General features: G+C 43.3%; 1 protein-coding gene across 3 annotated transcripts in view; it reads left to right on the forward strand.

Annotated features, from left to right (window-relative positions):
* Positions 1-2,953: 2,953 nt before the first annotated feature.
* LOC311142968 (protein Shroom1-like) overlaps positions 2,954-20,998 on the forward strand; it is a 46,534-nt gene continuing 28,489 nt past the window's right edge. For 2 of the 3 annotated variants that reach the window (XM_084178742.1, XM_084178744.1), the window contains exon 1: positions 2,954-3,118. The gene's annotated coding sequence lies outside the window, so the exon portion shown is untranslated. Of the gene's footprint in view, positions 3,119-17,875; positions 18,029-20,998 lie in introns of those variants that run through there. The other variant, XM_084178743.1, reaches the window with a different exon arrangement.

A 20,998-nucleotide genomic window follows, 5' to 3' on the forward strand; every position in this document is an offset into this window, starting at 1 on the left:
CTATGAGAGAAAGAGGCGACAATGGGCAGAACATATTTGTGCTCTACAAATGTTTATTTATTTATTTTGGATGCAGAGAGAATTCTGATGAATTAAAACAGCCTGATCTCCGAAGTCCACGTCTATAGTCCCAATCAATCACACACAAAGCAGAGCTACAGCGATGCAGTACAGCACAGCACCGGTTACACTTGGAAACAAGTCTTAGAAATATTTTAAAATGTCGGGCTTTCTGATCTGCCTGACAAAGTCCCCTGATCATCTGAGTGGAATAATCCCAAAACAGATCCACAGCCAAAGAGCTGCATCTGCACTTTCTCTGTAAGTGATTTAACAACATTGTTGGGTCCTCAGCATTACAGCGTGTTTAACTATGCTAGGCCATGCATTACTGAAAGTATTCACAGTAGTTTGTATAGTTGTAGTGTGCAAAGGCTCTTCAAATAATTAGCTGCTTTCAACCCACATTTCACTGGTTGGAGAACATTAACCCTTTTGTGCCAAGGGAATAGACGCTGATGTTCAGATTCTATGCTCACTTATTTCCCTATCATATAAAAGCCCAGGCAGGGGCCGAGCTCCCTGCCATCCAGGACCTCTATATCAGGTGATGTGAAAGTAAGGGCCGGAAAATCTCCAGCCACCCAAGCCATAGACTGTTCTCTCTGCTTCCGCACGGCAAGTGGTACCGGTGCATCAAGTCGGACACCAACAGGCTCCTGAACAACTTCTATCCCCAAGCCATAAGACTGCTAAATAGCTAACAAAATGTCTACACAGACTGTATGCACACTCCCAAGACTCTACACACTCATGCACACTGACACACCAACACACACATAACACACACACACACATTTATACTGACTCTACACACACACTCCCATGCAATCATCCTATACGCTGCTGCTACTCTGTTTATCATATATCCTGATGCCTAGTCACCTTACCTTATGTCATTGTAAATAATAATTTGTTCTTAACTGACTTGCCTAGTTAAATGAAATTATTCCTATACATATCTACAGTGCCTTCAGAAAGTATTCACATCCATTGACTTTTTCCACATTTTGTTGTGTTACAGCCTGCATTTAAAAGTGTTTCAATTGAGATTGTGTGTCACTGGCCTACACACAATAACTCATAATGTCATGGAATTATGTTTTTAGAAATGTTTACAAATTAAATGTTTTGACTTGAGTCAATAAGTATTCAACCCCTTCGTTATGGCAAGCCTAAATAAGTTCAGGAGTAAAATATTTCTTAAGCCACATAATAAGTTGCATGGACTCACTCTGTGTGCAATAATAGTGTTTAACATGATTTCTGAATGACTACCTCATCTCTGTACCCCACACATACAATTATCTTTAAGGTCCCTCAGTCAAGCAGAGCATTTCAAACACAGATTCAACCACAAAGACCAGGGAGGTTTTCCAATGCCTCGCAAAGAAGCGCACCTATTGGTAGACTGGTAAAAAAAAAAGCAGACATTGAATATCCCTTTGAGCATAGTGAAGTTATTAATTACACTTTGGATGGTGTATCAAGACACCCAGTCACTACAAAGATACATGCGTCCTTCCTAACTCAGTTGCCAGAGAGGAAGGAAACTGCTCAGGAATTTCACCATGAGGCCAATGGTGACTTTAAAACAGTTACAGAGTTTAATGGCTGTGATAGTAGAAAACTGAGGATGGATCAACAACATTGTAGTTACTCCACAATACTAACCCTAAATGACAGTGAAAAGAAGGAAGCCTGTACAGAATAAAAATATTCCAAAACGTGCATCCTGTTTGCAATAAGGCACTAAAGTAAAACTAAAAAATGTGGCTAAGAAATTAACTTTATGTCCTGAATACAAAGCGTCATGTTTGGGGCAAATCTAACATCAGGACAATAACCTAAAACACAAGGCCAAATATACACTGCAATTGCTTACCAAGATGACATTGAATGTTCCTGAGGGGTCTAATAGAGTTTTGACTTAAATCGTCTTGAGAATCTATGGCAAGACTTGAAAATGGCTGTCTAGCAATGATCAACAACCAACTTGACAGAGCTTGAATAATTTTTTAAAGAATAATGTGCAAATATTGTACAATCTAGGTGTGCGAAGCTCTTAGAGACTAATCGTTGCCAAAGGTGATTCTAACATGTATTGACTCGGGTGTGAATACTTATGTGAATGAGATATTTCTGTATTTCATTTTCAGTAAATGTTTTCACTTTGTCATTATGGGGTATTCTGTGCAGATAGATGGGTGAGAAAAAAAAATCAATTTAATCAATTTGGAATTCAGGCTGTAACACAACAAAATGTGGAATAAGTCTTGGGGTATGAATACTTTCTGAAGGCACTGTACCTCTATCACTCCAGTCTCCCTGCACATTGTAAATATGGTATTGGAACTGACTCTGTATATAGCTTACTTACTTCTCGTGTTCTTCTTATTTCTATTTCTCATGTGTTTTTGTTCTACCTTGTTATTTTTAGTACTACATTGATATTGATTACTACATTGTTGGGTTTAGAGCTTGCAAGAAAGGCATTTGACTGTGCTTGTGCACGTGACATTAAAACTTGAAACCTTGACTACAGTTGGTCTTTTGTTATGGTGTGTAAGAAACCTATAGTAGTTGATTATTATACAAACATCCCTTAGGCATTTCATAAAACCATTAGCTTTTATAACCTAGTTATATGGGTTGGAGATAAAGAACATCTGAACTAACTCTCCTTTATGTTTCAATAAATTATTTGAAATAAGATAGTTCAATTCCAAGTCATACTTCATGACTTCAAATCAATTTGTAAAGGGAAGATTTCATACAAGGGCTAATATTCAGAAAGCTCCTCCCACTCATCTGCTCATTGGTTGGGCTGGAAATCTATTACCTTTCAGACGTTCCTGTGTGGCCATTATGGTAGCCAGTAGCCATACGGGAAGCGTATTAGCTGTGGTCCTTTTTCAAAAACCGTTTGTCGATTTATTTCATATTTGAAATGAGTTTAAACTGTTTTGTTTTTATTCAGTTTGAGTCAAAAATAAGAAGGTGAACCTCACCTGAGCGACGCAAGCATTCGCAGATACCTTCAACGTCGAGCACCCAGGTATGTTTATTATTATGAAGTTTAGCAGGTGTGTGGGTATCGCTGTACTCCACCAACCTGTTACAGTTTCGGTCCTCAACGGTCCTCCTGGCCAGGAAATTCTTTGCAGGTTAGCGTTTTTCGTTATGAATCATGTTCGTTTTTCGTTATGAATCATGTTCTGGAGGCAGCTCTGCAGTGGTCACTAGCTGGCACATCCACAAAGTCATACAATCTGATTTGTAACCTAACCATATAGTTTGATTATAGCTCCCAAAATGTCACTTTTGTTGGATCATTAGTTGTGAAATGCTTTAGGCATATTTACAGGGAATATTTCCCAAACTGTATCTACAATGTAGCGTTTTTGTTATAGTGATGTTTATTAAATAGTGAAATTACAGAACTACATTGTGTAATTGTAACCATCCAAGTAAAACTTTTCGTTTTACATCTAGGCAGATGGCTTACAGTATTTTCAGATATGCGAATGTATCTTTTTAATAAGACTGAGATCATAGCCTGATTGAAAGCGCTAAGGAATTTGAGATCGATAATTGATTGCGCAAAGGAATTTCTCAGGAGAGGCATATTTGTAATAGTCTGGTTGACACCAGCTATCGTGTAGTCACGTGGTTCGCGTAAGGCTATTTGTAAAGGGTATTTGTAAACTATCCCAAAACAATATATTGATCTCATTCACTATACCATTTACTTATTTGGGGTTCACAGTGAAGCTGTTATTTTTAGATTTTTTTCCTATGACCTGGTCAAATAACTGAAGCATAGATTGGTAACTTTTTTTCTAATTTGCCACACAAAAACTAGGGGCCATGAGTAACTTCCAGTCGCGAAACGACCTCATACTGGACACAGAGACAAAAAAATGGTATCCACAAGTTAATCTGACTCGGGGGAAGTCGTTAAAGGGCCTCATTGCCAAAATACCGAAGTATCCCTTTAAGATAATTATGTGAGACAACCACATATCACAGTAGTAGGTTAAGTACATTTTTCCTAAAAAAATAAGTTATCAGCAGTCATTGTCTACTATACCGGTAGATGCATATTAGCACATACGCTAATATGCAAAAATATGCTAAAAATACTTAGTTTCCGGGAGATGCTGAGTTACGAAATGTCCCTTTGTAGGATACCCGGAGGCAAAGTCTTATCGCCCAACCTAAATATCGGATGATATTAGCCTTTCACAGAAATATTTATATCGGTCTTTATTCCACAGATAAAGCGCCGATATTATTTGTGCTGGGAATTGCCAGGGACCTTACGATACGATATTATCACGATACTTTGGTGCTGATACGATATGTATTGCGATTCTCACGATTCTATATGTATTGCGATTCTATACTGTGATTTTATTTTGATTCAATGTTCCAAACATACAGTTGAAGTCGGAAGTTTACATACCTTATCGAAATACATTTAAACTCAGTTTTTCACAATTCCTGACATTTAATCCTAGTACAAATCAGTTAGGATCACCACTTTATTTTAAAAATGTGAAATGTCAGAATAATAGTAGAGAGTGATTTATTTAGGCTTTTATTGCTTTCATCACATTCCCAGTGGGTCAGAAGTTTGGTAGCATTGTCTTTAAATTGTTTATCTTGGGTCAAATGTTTCGGGTAGCCTTCCACAAGCTTCCCACAATAAGTTGGGTGAATTATGGCCCATTCCTCCTGACAGAGCTGGTGTAACTGAGTCAGGTTTGTAGGCCTCCTTGCTCGCACACGCTTTTTCAGTTCTGCCCACACGTTTTCTATAGGATTGAGGTCAGGGCTTTGTGATGGCCACTCCAATACCTTGACTTTGTTGTCCTTAAGCCATTTTGCCACAACTTTGGAAGGATGCTTGGGATCATTGTCCATTTGGAAGACCCATTTGCGACCAAGCTGAGATGTTGCTTCAATATATCCACATAATTTTCCTTCCTCATGATGCCATCTATTTTGTGAAGTGCACCATTCCCTCCTTCAGCAAAGCACCCCCACAGCATGATGCTACCACCCCCGTGCTTCACGGTTGGGATGGTGTTCTTCGGCTTGCAAGCCTTCCCCTTTTTCCTCCAAACATAGCGATGGTCATTATGGCCAAACAGTTCTATTTTTGTTTCATCAGACCAAAAAGTATGTTCTTTGTCCCCATGTGCAGTTGCAAACCATAGTCTGGCTTTTTTATGGCGGTTTTGGAGCAGTGGCATCTTCCTTGCTGAGCGGCCTTTCAGGTTATGTCGATATAGGACTCGTTTTACTGTAGATATAGATACTTTTGTACCTGTTTCCTCCAGCATCTTCACAAGGTCCTTTGCTGTTGTTCTGGGATTGATTTGCACTTTTCGCACCAAAGTACGTTCATCTCTAGGAGACAGAACGCGTCTCCTTCCTGAGCGGTATGACGGCTGCGTGGTCCCATGGTGTTTATACTTGCGTACTATTGTTTGTACAGATGAACGTGGTACCTTCAGGCGTTTGGAAATTGCTCCCAAGGATGAACCAGACTTGTGGAGGTCTACAATCTTTCTTCTGAGGTCTTGGCTGATTTCTTTTGATTTTCCCATGATGTCAAGCAAAGAGGCACTGAGTTTGAAGGTAGGCCTTGAAATACATCTACAGATACACCTCCAATTGACTCAAATGATGTCAATTAGCCTATCAGAAGATTCTAAAGCCATGACATAATTTTCTGGAGTTTTCCAAGCTGTTTAAAGGCACAGTCAACTTAGTGTATGTAAACTTCTGACCCACTGGAATTGTGATACAGTGAATTATAAGTGAAATAATCTGTCTGTAAACAATTGTTGGAAAAATTACTTGTGTCATGCACAAAGTAGATGTCCTAACCGACTTGCCAAAACTATAGTTTGTTAACAAGACATTTGTGGAGTGGTTGAAAAACGACATTTAATGACTCTAACCAAAGTGTATGTAAACCTCCAACTTAAACTGTATGTCTGCTGCAGAGCGACAAAAGAGAGCCATGAGAAAACAAGTTTTGATCAGTCATGGAAATAAAAGTGGCAAGAAAAAATTGGCTCCCAATTTAAAAAGAAGATGGAGAACAAGCTATGAAGGAAAAATACTGGAGTTTTGGTGCAAGTACAGCCAACTAGTGCAAAAATAATATTGTGATATTGTCAAAACGGTACAATAATGTCAAAAATAATATCCCGATAAGTAACTGTATCTAAACCAGTATATCCACTAGGTTTCATATTGTCATACTGTCTTTCTCTCATCCCGGGATATACGATATTACCGGTTTAGTACACAAGGGGCACCAAAAAACCCCGCAAAAAAGCCCATTGGGTATCTATTACCGGAATGCTAACAAAATTAGCATAGGTAGTAGTGAAATTCCATGGAGGCTGCTAGCTAAATATGCTAAAAAGCGCAAATGAAAATAAACAAATTGCAAAGACAGGCAATCCAGCTCATAAATGTATACATACCAAAGAGCTCCCCAAGGATGTCAGGAACAAGATTGTAGACCTACACAAGGCTGGAAAGGGCTACAAGACCATCGCCAAGCAGCTTGGTAAGAAGGTGACAACAGTTGGTGCGATTATTCGCAAATGGAAGAAACACAAAATAACTGTCAATCTCCCTCGGCCTGGGGCTCCATGCAAGATCTCACCTCGTGGAGTTGCAATGATCATGAGAACAGTGAGAAATCAGCCCAGAACTACACGGGAGGATCTTGTCAATGATCTCAAGGCAGCTGGGACCATAGTCACCAAGAAAACAATTGGTAACACACTATGCCGTGAAGGACTGAAATCCTGCAGTGCCCGCAAGGTCCCCCTGCTCAAGAAAGCACATATACAGGCCCGTCTGAAGTTTGCCAATGAACATCTGAATGATTCAGAGGAGAACTGGGTGAAAGTGTTGTGGTCAGATGAGACCAAAATCGAGCTCTTTGGCATCAACTCAACTCGCCGTGTTTGGAGGAGGAGGAATGCTGCCTATGACCCCAAGAACACCATCCCCACCGTCAAACATGGAGGTGGAAACATTATGCTTTGGGGGTGTTTTTCTGCTAAGAGGCCAGGACAACTTCACTGCATCAAAGGGACGATGGACGGCGCCATGTACCATCAAATCTTGGGTGAGAAACTCCTTCCCTCAGCCAGGGCATTGAACATGGGTCGTGGATGGGTATTCCAGCATGACAATGACCCAAAACACACGGCCAAGGCAACAAAGGAGTGGCTCAAGAAATGGCACATTAAGGTCCTGGAGTGGCCTAGCCAGTCTCCAGACCTTAATCCCATAGAAAATCTGTGGAGGGAGCTGAAGGTTCGAGTTGCCAAACGTCAGCCTCGAAACCTTAATGACTTGGAGAAGATCTGCAAAGAGGAGTGGGACAAAATCCCTCCTGAGATGTGTGCAAACCTGGTGGCCAACTACAAGAAACGTCTGACCTCTGTGATTGCCAACAAGGGTTTTGCCACCAAGTACTAAGTCATGTTTTGCAGAGGGGTCAAATACTTATTTCCCTCATTAAAATGCAAATCAATTTATAAAATTTTTGACATGCATTTTTCTGGATTTTGTTGTTGTTATTCTGTCTCCCACTGTTCAAATAAACCTACCATTACAATTATAGACTGATCATTTCTTTGTCAGTGGGCAAACGTACAAAATCAGCAGGGGATCAAATACTTTTTTCCCTCACTGTATCCTTAGAAGCTGTGTGAATATAAAGTCACTGCAACGTTAGGTGGTTGCACCAGACCAGTTGGTGGCACTATTGATGTCATTGGCACCAGTGGCACCATAGGATACTAGAGCAATAACTATTGATCAAGTGGACTTTGTCTCATGCAAATTAATGTTAGATTTAAGTAATGCAGACAAACAATGTGAAATATTGTGATTAGTATATCTGTATAATCACATATTGTTGCCCTATTATGTGGTCTGAAGGTAGTGAAAAGTGGATATTTTATTCTGTAAAATTTGAAAGACGAAGTCCTGCTGCTTGTGCAGTCAGCATATTACAGCTGTCACAATGTATTTAAGTATTTTGGAATGCTAATGTGGAGTGTATCAACTAAGATTGAAATCAACATGGTAATGTTTTCACTGATTGCACATAAAGGAAGATAGTTCCTACATTATGGAGTGCTTGCTTTGTTATCCAACTGATCTTCTGTCCTTTCTGTCATCCTGTGAACCCCATTCATTGCTGCTCACAGCTATATTTGTGTGTATTGTTAGTGTATTATGAGTCTATTGTATTCTAACTAAACTATGGTGTAGTTGTGTAATAATAGGCCAGTCTATCAACATCTCAAATTGAAGGAATGATGTCACCTTAGAGTTTGTTGAATAATGCAAGGAGGGCCTTTCAGGCTAATTACTTTTGTATATTTAATTTAAAGTGGGAACAAAAATGACACCCACTCTTCTGTGCTGTTTTGGGGGAGACCAGACACAGGGGTTTTGTGCTGTTGCTGAAACTGAATCACTCATGCATGGTAAACACCGCCTCTCTGTGTCCTGTCCGGTCTGGCAGACTCCGCAGTGGTCAGGACACAATTCTGCAACCACAGGTCTGCCATGGAATGTGTTTGCATACACACTTGCATGCAGCACAGAACACACACACACACACACACGTAGGCTAAACAAATGCAGCATACTCCTTGTACCCCACACTATCTCTCCAGCACTTATTTTCTGTCTCATTACATTACCTACATTGTGCATGCTAAAAAAACACAATAGTTAGTGGTTAGCCATCATGCTAACAGACCAAGATAATGCTAGCAGTGCTAGAGTCAAAACACTAGTGGTATTTGTGTCTACGTCTGGGCTCAAATGCGCTAGGTGCGAGATGATATCTACGCAAGAGGAGGAAAATAAGGTGGAACTGATAAGGGAACATAAATTCTTTGTCTGTTCCAAATGTATCATCATCAAGCAGCTTAGGGAAGAGATTCTCTGGCTGCTAGCTCAGCTGCAGGAAAAACAAGATGTGCTTTCTAAGTACTTTGATACAACCCAAGCACACATCATTTCAGTTCTGAATGCCTCCTACAGCCAAGGGGTCGATGAGTCGGGCGGTACTGACCTGCTCCAATCCACTGGACAGATGGTAAGCTCAACTCCGCGGCCAGTGGGAGACTGGACACTGGCAAGGCGAAGGAGGTCGGGTAGGAGGCAGTCTGGTCGGCCTCCATATATCCTAGAAGATCAGATCCAGCTATTAAACAGCTTTGCCCCACTGGAGGCGGACATACCGGCCCCGGGAGTCAGCTCTGATCCTGGAAGTACAGCAACAGCCAGCAGCCGTCCAGGGTCACCCTCCACAGGTCAGCCGGTTGCTGACCAAAGGAAACAAGGTCTTGGGCCCTCCTCAATCTCCCTGACGATTCCGACGCCATCCACTGCTACTGGTACATGTGTGGTGAGTCAGGCTGGCATGAGTCAAAGCACACCTCCTCCCCCCTGCCTGGGGCAGGCCCGTTCTGTTCCCCCTCTTCCTTCCCCATCGGATTCCATCATGACCACAATCATCGTGGGCAGCTCGATGGTGAGAGATTTTGGCCTGCCTGCGGCCTGTGGTCCGACCAAGGTCCACTATCACCAAGGCACCCGTGTCCAAGACATCAACTGCCTCCTGCCCACAGTTCTAGCCAACTACTCTAACATTGGTACCATTGTCACTCACGTTGGATTTAACAACGTTCGCTTTCGACAATCCGAGGACTACAACATTGTCTTGAACACCCTTGTTTAAACAGGGAAGAGAACAGTCATCTCTGGCCCTCTGCCATGCTATAGAAGGGGTTCGGAACGTTACAGCTGTCACACTGCCCTAAACGAGTTCCTGAAGAAACTCTGCAAAGACAGGAATGTCTTCTTTTGTGAAAATGTTGACTTGCTGTGGGAGCAACCAACACTCTTTAAAAGAGACGGGATTCACCCTAACCGCAGGGGTTCCAGGATTATCTCCATCAACATAGCGAACTGCTTAAGAGACTGACGGTCTGGGTTTGGTAGCGCTCCAGTCCTCCCTGTCGTAATAAGCATAATACGCAACAGAGGACATGGAAATCCTATTATATCCCAGAGAAATAGAAGTGCAGTCAATGTAAGTAACCAAATCTATGTTCCTTTAACTGTTATGGAACCCTGACCTGTTTAACGGACATGCTACCTTGTCCCAGACCTGCTGTTTTCAACTCTCTCTCTCTACCGCACCTGCTATTTCAACCTCTATGAAAAGCCAAGTGACATTTACTCCTGATGTACTGACCTGTTGCAACCTCTACAACCACTGTGATTATTATTTGACCCTGCTGGTCATCTATGAACATTTGAATATCTTGGATACCTTAATGGCCATGTACTGTTATAATCTCCACCCGGCACAGCCAGGAGGGGACTGGCCACCCCTCAGAGCATCGTTCCTCTCTAGGTTTCTTCCTAGGTTTCTGCCTTTCAAGGGAGTTTTTCCTAGCCACCGTGCTTCTACATTTTAGGCTGGGTTTCTGTATAGCACTTTGTGACATCTGCTGATGTAAAAAGGGCTTTATAAATACATTTGATTGATTGATTGATTTGATTGTTAGCTCCGAGGGTATTGTCTGCAATAATCATATGCACATATAATTGAATTCCACTGTTTGCACTGAAACTGTCTGCCTTAGGAAGAAGCCCACTGTAGGCAGCCCACTCTGTACCATTGACTCAAATGGAAATGTCACTGACATGTCTACCTCGGATCAGCCTCTCAGAATAGCACTAAAAACAAACAAGCAACCCAGAAAAGGACAGAAAATAGCCCATATTAACATATGTAGCCTGAGAAACAAGGTTAATGAATTTGACAACTTATTAACATCAGAAAACATTCATATTCTGGCCAGGACAACTTCACCACATCAAAGGGACGATGGACGGGGCCATGTACGGTCAAATCTTGGGTGAGAACCTCCTTCCCTCAGCCAGGGCATTGAAAATGGGTCGTGGATGGGTATTCCAGCATGACAATGACCCAAAACACACGGCCAAGGCAACAAAGGAGTGGCTCAAGAAATGGCACATTAAGGTCCTGGAGTGGCCTAGCCAGTCTCCAGACCTTAATCCCATAGAAAATCTGTGGAGGGAGATGAAGGTTCGAGTTGCCAAACGTCAGCCTTGAAACCTTAATGACTTGGAGAAGATCTACAAAGAGGAGTGGGACAAAATCCCTCCTGAGATGTGTGCAAACCTGGTGGCCAACTACAAGAAATGTCTGACCTCTGTGATCACCAACAAGGGTTTGGCCACCAAGTACTAAGTCATGTTTTGCAGAGGGGTCAAATACTTATTTCCCTCATTAAAATGCAAATCAATTTATAACATTTTTGACATGCATTTTTCTGGATTTTTTTGTTGTTATTCTGTCTCTCACTGTTCAAATAAACCTACCATAAAAATGATAGACTGATCATGTCTTTGTCAGTGGGCAAACGTACAAAATCAGCAGGGGATCAAATACTTTTTTCCCTCACTGTAGATATTGTGTGTATGTACTGATATGTAGGCTATGTGTGACGTTTTAAATTGATGTATTTCAGTCCTTGACTAATAATTTTCTTTACTATGTATTATGTAATGTTTCATGTGGACCCCAGGAAGAGTAGCTGATGCTTTTGCAGCGGCTAATAGGGATCCTAATAAACACCAAAATGATGCAGCAGCTCATCTTACCAAGTACAGTATTCTGCACTGTTGAATAGGCCTATCCTCTGAAAGGGCTAATCACCATGGGAGAGTGACCTCTCAATTTAGAATGACGTTTCAATTTCATTTTCGGCCAACTTACAAGCAAATACTTTATGAATTTGTTACAAATCAACTTGCAAGGTTGCTAGCTAACTAGCCTGCTAACATTAGCTCTACTAGTCTGATAACCTTAGCCCTACCAGCCTGCTAACGTTAGCACTACATGAGTCAACCAGTTGCTATCAAAACCTAGCTAACAGCTGTATTAAAGTAAACCAAAGTTTTGGAAATGCATAACGCCATCTAACCAGTTATCAAAGAATGTAAGCTATATGCAGTTATCTTAGCCAGCCAGCTAACGTTAGCTATTTAGTGAATTACAGTGGGTGTGTGTGTGTATATGTAGTGTGTGTACGTGTGAGTAGAGTCCAGTGTGTGTGCATAGAGTCAGTGCAAAAAAGGGTCAATGCAGGCAGTCCGGGTAGCCATTTGATTAGCTATTTAGCAGTATTGTTTAGGAAACATATGGCTAGGGGGTAGAAGCTGTTCAGGGTCATGTTGGTTCCAGACTTGGTGCACTGGTACCGCTTGCCGTGTGGTAGCAGAGAGAACAGTCTATGGCTTGTCTGGCTGGAGTCTTTTTGGGGGCCTTACTCTGACACCGCCTGGTATAGAGGTCCTGGATAGCCGGGAACTCGGCCCCAGTGATGTACTGGGCTGTACTCTCCACCCTCTGTAGCACCTTGCGGTCATGTGTCTTGCTGTTGCTGTACCAAGCAGTGATGCAGTCAGTCAAGATCCTCTCACTGGTGCAGCTGTAGAACTTTCTGAGGATCTGAGGGCCCATGCCAAATCAGCCTTTCAGCCTCCTGAAAGGGAAGATGCATTGTCGTACCCTCTTCACAACTGTGTGGGTGTGTGTGGACCATGTTAATTCCTTAGTGATGTGGACACCGAGGAACTTGAAGCACTCGACTCGCTCCACTACAGCCCCATCGATGTGGATGGGGGCGTGCTCGCCCCTCCGTTTTGTGTAGTCCACGATCAGCTCCTTTGTCTTGCTGACATTGATGGAGAGGTTGTTGTTCTGGCATCACACTGCCAGGTCTCTGACCTCCTCCCTATAGGCTGCCTCATTGTTGGTGATCAGTCCTACCGCCGTTGTGTCGTCAGCAAACTTGATGATGGTGTTGGAGTCGTGCATGGCCACGTAGTCGTGGGTAAATAGGGAGTACAGGAGGGGACTAAGCACACACCACTGAGGGGCCCCGTGTTGATGATCAGCGTGGTGGATGTGTTGGAATTTCCCTGTATTTAGCGCCATCCATCATTCCTTCAATTCTGACCAGTTTCCCAGTCCCTGCCAATGAAAAACATCCCCACAGCATGATGCTGCCACCACCATGCTTCACTGTGTGGATGGTGTTCTCGGGGTGATGAGAGGTGTTGGGTTTGCCCCAGACATAGCATTTTCCTTGATGGCCAAAAAGCTAAATTTTAGTCTCATCTGACCAGAGTACCTTCTTCCATATATTTGGGGAGTCTCCCACATGCCTTTTGGCGAACACCAAACCTGTTTGCCTATTTCTTTCTTTAAGCAATGCCTTTTTTTCTGGGCACTCTTCTGTAAAGCTCAGCTCTGTGGAGTGTACGGCTTAAAGTGGTCCTATGGACAGATACTCCAATCTCTGCTGTGGAGCTTTGCAGCTCCTTCAGGGATATCTTTGGCCTCTTTGTTGCCTCTCTTTGATTAATGCCTTTGCCTGGTCCATGAGTTTTGGTGGGCGGCCCTCTCTTGGCAAGTTTGTTGTGGTGCCATATTATTTCCATTTTTTAATAATGGATTTAATGGTGCTCCGTGGGATGTTCAAAGTTTCAGATATTTTTTTTATAACCCAACCCTGATCTGTACTTCTCCACAATTTTGTCCCTGACCGGTTTGGAGAGCTCCTTGGTCTTCATGGTGCCGCTTGCTTGGTGGTGCCCCTTGCTTAGTGGTGTTGCAGACTCTGGGGCCTTTCAGAACAGGTGTGTATATATACTGAGATAATGTGAAAGATCATGTAACACTTAGATTGCACACAGGTGTACTTTATTTAACTAATTATGTGACTTCTGAAGGTATTTGGTTGCACCAGATCTTATTTAGGGGCTTCATAGCAAAGGGGGTGAATACATATGCACGCACCACTTTTCCGTTATTTATGTTTTATAATTTTGTGTTTGTCCATTACATGAGATCCAAATAAAAATCAATTTAAATTACAGGTTGTAATGCAACAAAATAGGAAAAACGCCAAGGGAGTTGAATACTTTTGCAAGGCACTGTAGGTATTCCTTTTGCCCAGGTGGGCGAGGGCAGTGTGGAGTGCAATAGAGATTGTGGCATCTGTGGAGCTGTTGGGGCGGTGTGCGAATTGGAGTGGGTGCAGGGTGTCTGGGTTGATGGTGTTGATGTGAGCCATGACCAGCCTTTCAAAACATTGCATGGCTATAGATGTGAGTGCTACGGAGCGGTAGTCATTTAGGCAGGTTATCTTGGCGTTCTTGGGCACGGGGACTATGGTGGCTGCTTGAAACAAATTGGTATTACAGACCAGGTCAGGGATAGGTTGAACATTTCAGTGAAGACACTTGCCAGCTGGTCAGCGCATGTTCTGAGTAGACATCCTGGTATTCCGATTGGCCCCGTGGCCTTGTGAATGTTAACCTGTTTAAAGGTCTTACTCACATCGGCTATGGCGAGCGAGATCACACAGTAATCCGGAACAGCTGGTGCTCTCATGCATGGTTCAGTGTTGCTTGCCTCGAAGCGAGCATAGAAGGCATTTAGCTCATCTGGTAGGCTCGCGTAGCTGGGCAGCTCGTGGCTGGGTTTCCCTTTGTAAGCCGTGATGGTTTGCAAGCCCTTCCACATCCGTCAAGCATCAGTTGGCGTGGTAGGATTCGATCTTAGTCCTGTATTGACGCTTTGCCTGTTTGATGGCTCGTTGGAGGTCGTAGAAGGACTTCTTATAAGCGTCCAGATTAGTGTCCCTCTCCTTGAAAGCGGCAGCTCTAGCCTTTAGTTCAGTGCGGCTGTTGCCTGTAATCCATGGCTTCTGGTTGGTGTATGTATGTATGGTCACTGTGGGGACGATGTCGTCAATGCACTTATTAATGAAGCCGGTGACTGATGTGGTAAACTCCTTAATATTATCGGATGAATCCCCGAACATATTCCAGTCTGTGCTAGTGAAATAGTCCTGTAGCTTGGCATCCTCTTCATCGGACCACTTCTGTATTGAGCGCGTCACTGGTACTTCCTGTTTGAGTTTAAGCTTGTAAGCAGGATGATGGAGATATGGTCTGATTTGCCAAAGGGATGGTGAGGGAAGGCCTTGTATGCGTTTCTATGTGTGGAGTAAAAGTGATCTAGAGTTTAGTTACCTCTAGTTGCACAGGTGACATGCTGGTAAAAAATTTGTAAAACGGATTTCAGTTTCCATGCATTAAAATCACCGGCCCTATACAGCTCGTTGAGTGAGAGAGAATAGGAGGAAGAAAGATGAAGTGGCGAGATAAGAAAGACCACTGTGATTGACTATTAAATGTCTGTGTAAATGTATAAGGGCACAGGGGGAATTGTTGAGGAGTGTTGTTACAATGTACTCAGAGTCTGAGGCAAAGCTAGCCATACTTTTATGGGCTCCCGAGTGGCGCAGCGGTCTAAGGCACTGCATCTCAGTGCTTGAGGAGTCACTACAGACCCCCTGGTTCGATTCCAGGCTGTATCACAACCGGCCGTGATTGGGAGTCCCATAGGGCGGCGCACAATTGGCCCAGCGTCGTCCGGGTTTGGCCGGTGTAGGCAGTCATTGTAAATAAGAATTTGTTCTTAACTGACTTGCCTAGTTAAATAAAGGTAAAATACAAATAGTGCTGCTTATACAAATTCAGCTGGCGGAAGAGACACAGTGAAACCATGTCTTGACTTCCAGCCCTCCTCATGTCAGCATACTGTAAATGCCTCTTTTATAAACTAATATCACAAGCATATTACTTCAGCCTCAGTTATCTAAAGTCCCAGTGACAGGCCTTCACGGACGCCTTTTCATCACAGCCTATGAAACCTTACCTCCCCTGACATACCCACTTCCAGCATGTAGGGAAGCACAGTGGCTTACACCCCACGGAGCTCTCAATACACTGCAAAGGCTGAGACATGGGCTTCGTAGTCAAAGTCCTAGAGAAAAAGCAACAACGTCCGGCCCTTTTCACTTGGTCTAGCTGTGGGTAAGGAGTAGAACCTGTTAGTGAGGCAGTCAAAGGCTTACAGAGACCATTGGCAAGGTCCTAGGAGGGCTGCATAGCAGTGAAATGAGAAATGGACCTTCACTGTGGTGACACGAGGCTTGACCCTGCAGATCACAAAGGGTATCCGACAATAACTCAGCCACTGACTGATTGCCTTAGTCTAGATGAGGCCCTGAGTCCTACTGGAAAGGGGAACTATGATTTAAAGAGGAGAAAAAGAGGAAGGGGGGCAGGGATCAATGAGGCACTGACCCTTTTGAGAAGCACAGTGCTTCCTGAGATCACTGTAGGTTGTGATAGACTTTCTCCCATCTCCCCAGGAATTTGCCTTAATGCGCACAGCCAAGCAGCGTGTATGGAATGTCAGACATCCAGGTCTCCTCCAGCGGGCCTCTGTCAGTCCCAATCTCTCTCAGGGAGGTACACTTAACATGGCACACTGGAGAAATCCCCCCCATACTGCAACTTGTCAGAGCCAATCAGCAAGAGCTACTGTTAGGGTCTGTCATATTCCTGCAGTGATGGGTCATGAAAGTGAGAGGACTCTGGATATCAAGCCTCAACACACAAGATCATTTTGGGCAGTTACATTGATTCCCCTATAATTTTAGTGAGTTTATTACAAATCGACTGGCTGCGAATGAGACACGAGGTATCAAATAAAAATCCCAATTCCAATTTAAGAGTGCTAGTAGAGCACTCTTAACAACTGTCGTAATCAATCTTGCCAATGGACTATTGAAACTGTCTTATCTTGATTTTCCTCCTTATGCCAGTCAGGTAATGTGCAACGGCAGATGCCGTGAGTACATCAATATTGTGTCAACCATGTCATCAAAGACCCAGTCCATTATACATAGGACAGGATTCACAAACAAGCAGCCTTCTACATTCCACTCTATTTCCAATAGCTAATCTTTGCTTCTTCTAACTCTAAATGAGAAAAATCACCAAAACGATTGTCGGTCTGCACAGTACGGGTCCGTTTGTTCGCTTGCTGTCGGCGCGGTGTGTTATAGGGACCACCCACCATTAGCGACTGACGGACGTCATTTCCACCCTTTTCTACACACAGAATCGGCTTGAACTCGGTTTGCCTTTCGAAGGTAGGAAGCATGAGTTTTTACTCACCAATGTACCAACACAGTGTGGTCAAATACTTAGTAACTTAGTTGTAGTCACGATCTGGTTATCTATAAGTACAAACATAGTTATGTTTTTGGGTTATTACATATTTATTAACTCATTTCCGGATATCTTCTAAACTACCCACAATGCACTATTTCTCAACATCATATGAAGGATCGTCTCTGTGCTACTGAGTTTGAATGCTAGCTTGGTAGCTAGCTCAAACTGGCTAACGTTAGCCACTAGCCATGCTAGCATGCAATTACATTCCAGACCAAGTGTTGGCAGTGGTGAGCAACAATCCACCAATCACAGGAAGTGTGATGTAAACAAGAAGCAGACTTATTATACCTCAATTTATGTGGCACGTGCGGCCATGCAGTGTGCTCTTCATGGACTTTGTGGCTGTGTTATCTAGTGGGAACCCGTTAGCACAACAGGTTCTGGTGCCTTCTTCCTGTGGGCTCAAAACGAAAGAAAATCATACCTGCTTGCTCTAATTGTGTAGTACCTCGTTTGTTCTCCTTTTTGTTTTGTCAACTCGGCATGTTCTCTATGAAGTAGGCTACGTGAGTTTTGTAACTTTTTCCACCTTGGCTTAGTGCTAGCGTGCTAGCTGATGGACATCTGGAATCTATATAATTTGGGATTTCCCTGACTTTCCATCGGCCGGTGAAGCGCCCGCCTCCCCCTGGCTTTGGTAGAAAACTCAGCCTGCACGCTTTAAAAAACGTTTTACCATGGAATGGGCCCCAGCCATCAATCTGTAAGTCTCTGCGCTTTCTTTGCTTTGATCTGTGGTTATGTTTTAGTAGAGTTGTGTTAGTTGTGTTCAAGCTGGTCTCCAGTAGTTGGGGTTTAGCTTGGCGACCAAAACCGTGGTGGTTGGCTAGGCTAATAGCTACGCTACATGACCAAAAGTATGTGGACGCCTGCTCGTCAAACATCTCATTCCAAATTCATGGGCATTAATATGGAGTTGGTCCCCCCTTTGCTGCTATAACAGCCTCCAATCTTCTGGGAAGGCTTTCCACTAGATGTTGGAACATTGCTGCGGGGACTTGCTTCCATTCAGCCACAAGAGCATTAGTGAGGTCGGGCACTGATGTTGGGCGATTAGGCCTGGCTCGTAATTGTAATTGTATGCTGTAGCGTTAAGTTTCCCTTCACAGGAACTAATGGGCCTAGCCCGAACCATGAAAACAGCCCCAGACCATTATTCATCCTCTACCAAACTTTACAGTTGGCACTATGCATTTGGGCAGGTAGCGTTCTCCTGGCATCCGCCAAACCCAGATTCGTCCGTCGGACTGCCAGATGGTGAAGCGTGATTCTTCACTCCAGAGAACGCGTTTCCACTGCTCCAGAGTGCAATGGCAGCAAGCTTTACACCAGTCCAGCCGATGCTTGGCATTGCGCATGGTGATCTTAGGCTTGTTTGCGGCTGCTCGGCCATGGAAACCATTTCATGAAGCTCTCGACGAACAGTTATTGTGCTGATGTTGCTTCCAGAGGCAGTTTGGAACTCGGTAGTGAGTGTTGCAGCTGAGGACAGACTATTTTTATGCACTACGCACTTCAGCACTCTGCGGTCCCGTTCTGTGAGTTTGTGTGGCCTACCACTTTGCGGCCGAGTCGTTGTTGCTCCTAGACGTTTCCACTTCACAATAACAGCACTTACAGTTGACCGGGGCAGCTCTAACAGGGCAGAAATTTGACGAACTGACTTGGAAAGGTGTTATCCTGTGACGGTGCCACGTTGAAAGTCACTGAGCTCTTCAGTATGGGCCATTCTACTGCCAATGTTTGTCTATGGAGATTGCATGGCTGTGTACTCAATTTTATACACCTGTCATCAACGGGTCCACATACTTTTGTATATATAGTGTATAACACGTACACACATGCATACTGACGCCACACACACACCACATACGCTGTTGCTACTGTCTTATCTATCCTGTTGCCTAGTAATTTTATCTGTCTACACTGAGTGTACAAAACATTAAGAACACCTGCTCTTTCCATGACCTAGACTGACCAGGTGAATCCAGGTAAAAGCTGTTATGTCACTTGTTAAATCCACTTCAATCAGTGTAGATGAAGGGGAGGAGACAGGTTAAAGAAGGATTTTTCTAGCCTTGGTACAATTGAGACATGTATTGTGTATGTATGCCATTCAGAGGGTAAATGAGCAAGACAATAAATGTAAGTGCCTTTTGAACAGGGTATGGTAGTAGGTGCCAGGCGCACCGGTTTGTGTCAAGAACTGCAACGCTGCTGGGTTTTCTCACGCTCAACAGTTTCCTGTGTGTATCAAGAATGGTCCACCACCCGAAGGACATCCAGCCAACTTGACACAACTGTGGGAAGCATTGGAGTCATGGGCCAGCATCCCTGTGGAACGCTTTCAACACCTTGTAGAGTCCATGCCCCAACGAATTGAGGCTGTTCTGAGGGAAAAAGGGGGGGATGCAACTCAATATTAGGAAGGTGTTCTTAATGTTTTGTACACTAAGTGTATATGCACATAGCTACCTCAATGACCTCGTACCCCTGCAAATCAACTCGTTACTGGTACTCCCTGTATATAGCCATGTTATTACCTCGTACCCCTGCACATCGACTTGTTACTGGTACTCCCTGTATATAGCCATGTTATTACCTCGTACCCCTGCACATCGACTTGTAACTGGTACTCCCTGTATATAGCCATGTTATTACCTCGTACCCCTGCACATCAACTCAGTACTGGTACTTCCTGTATATAGGCATGTTATTTTCTACTTCCTGTATTTAGCCATGTTATTTTTACTCTTTATTGTTATTTGTTATTCCTCGTCACTATTTATATTTTTTCTAAATGTTTTATTCTTTATCTTTAACTCTGCATTGTTGGTAAAGGACCAGTAATTCAGTATTTCACTGCTTATTCTACACCTGATGTTTACCAACAATGTGACAAATCAAATTTGATTTAGATTGTATTTTATTCTCCCCCTATTTTTCTAACCTCATCTCATTCTTCTCATCTGTTCTCTCTCTCTCTCTCTTTCTTTCATTCTAGGTTACACAGTTCAGGCAGTGTTGCACTGTGGCAAGGCTGCAGGGTGAAGTTTAATCTCTTTGTGTGTTTTGTTTCACAGCCTTCTCCCTCTTTGCCTGGGCTCTGTATGAAGGAACCTGCTCTAATAGGTGGCCTTAGTGATCAGTTAAAATTAGCCACGGTAGCAGACTGCACACAATGGAGATTACAAATCACTTGACTCTTCAGAACGTTGGTTAAGATTTATTAAGAGTCTAATTTCATCATATGATGGTTTTACAGTGGAGTTGGCGGCATACAATGGGAATCAATTGAGAATCAGGACTATGGCTGGAGGTGGAGCTGTAATTAAGTGGACAACGTTGTAATTTTTTCAGGCCTCTGGTTGTGATGGGGGGGTGGGGGTAGGGGTGGGCACTGCTTTATCGCTAATTAAGCACTGCTTTATCGCTAATGAATAAGTACTGTTGAAACAGTGGCCAAATGAGAGCACCAGAATCCCTGCTTATATCCTTGTGACGAGTGGCCGACAATCGCAGGAATTCTGCTTCTCATCAGGAAGCAGACTAACAATGTAAAAACAGCCTGTCAATATGTGAAGGAGGAGACAACAATACATTGAAGTCCATCCCATTCTGTCATCCGTTGTCAGAGGAAAGAGGTCAATTTCAGCCATCCAAAGGAGTGGCC

The sequence above is a fragment of the Coregonus lavaretus genome (genome assembly GCF_964263955.1).
Source record: "Coregonus lavaretus genome assembly, chromosome: 15".
Lineage (NCBI taxonomy): Eukaryota > Metazoa > Chordata > Actinopteri > Salmoniformes > Salmonidae > Coregonus > Coregonus lavaretus.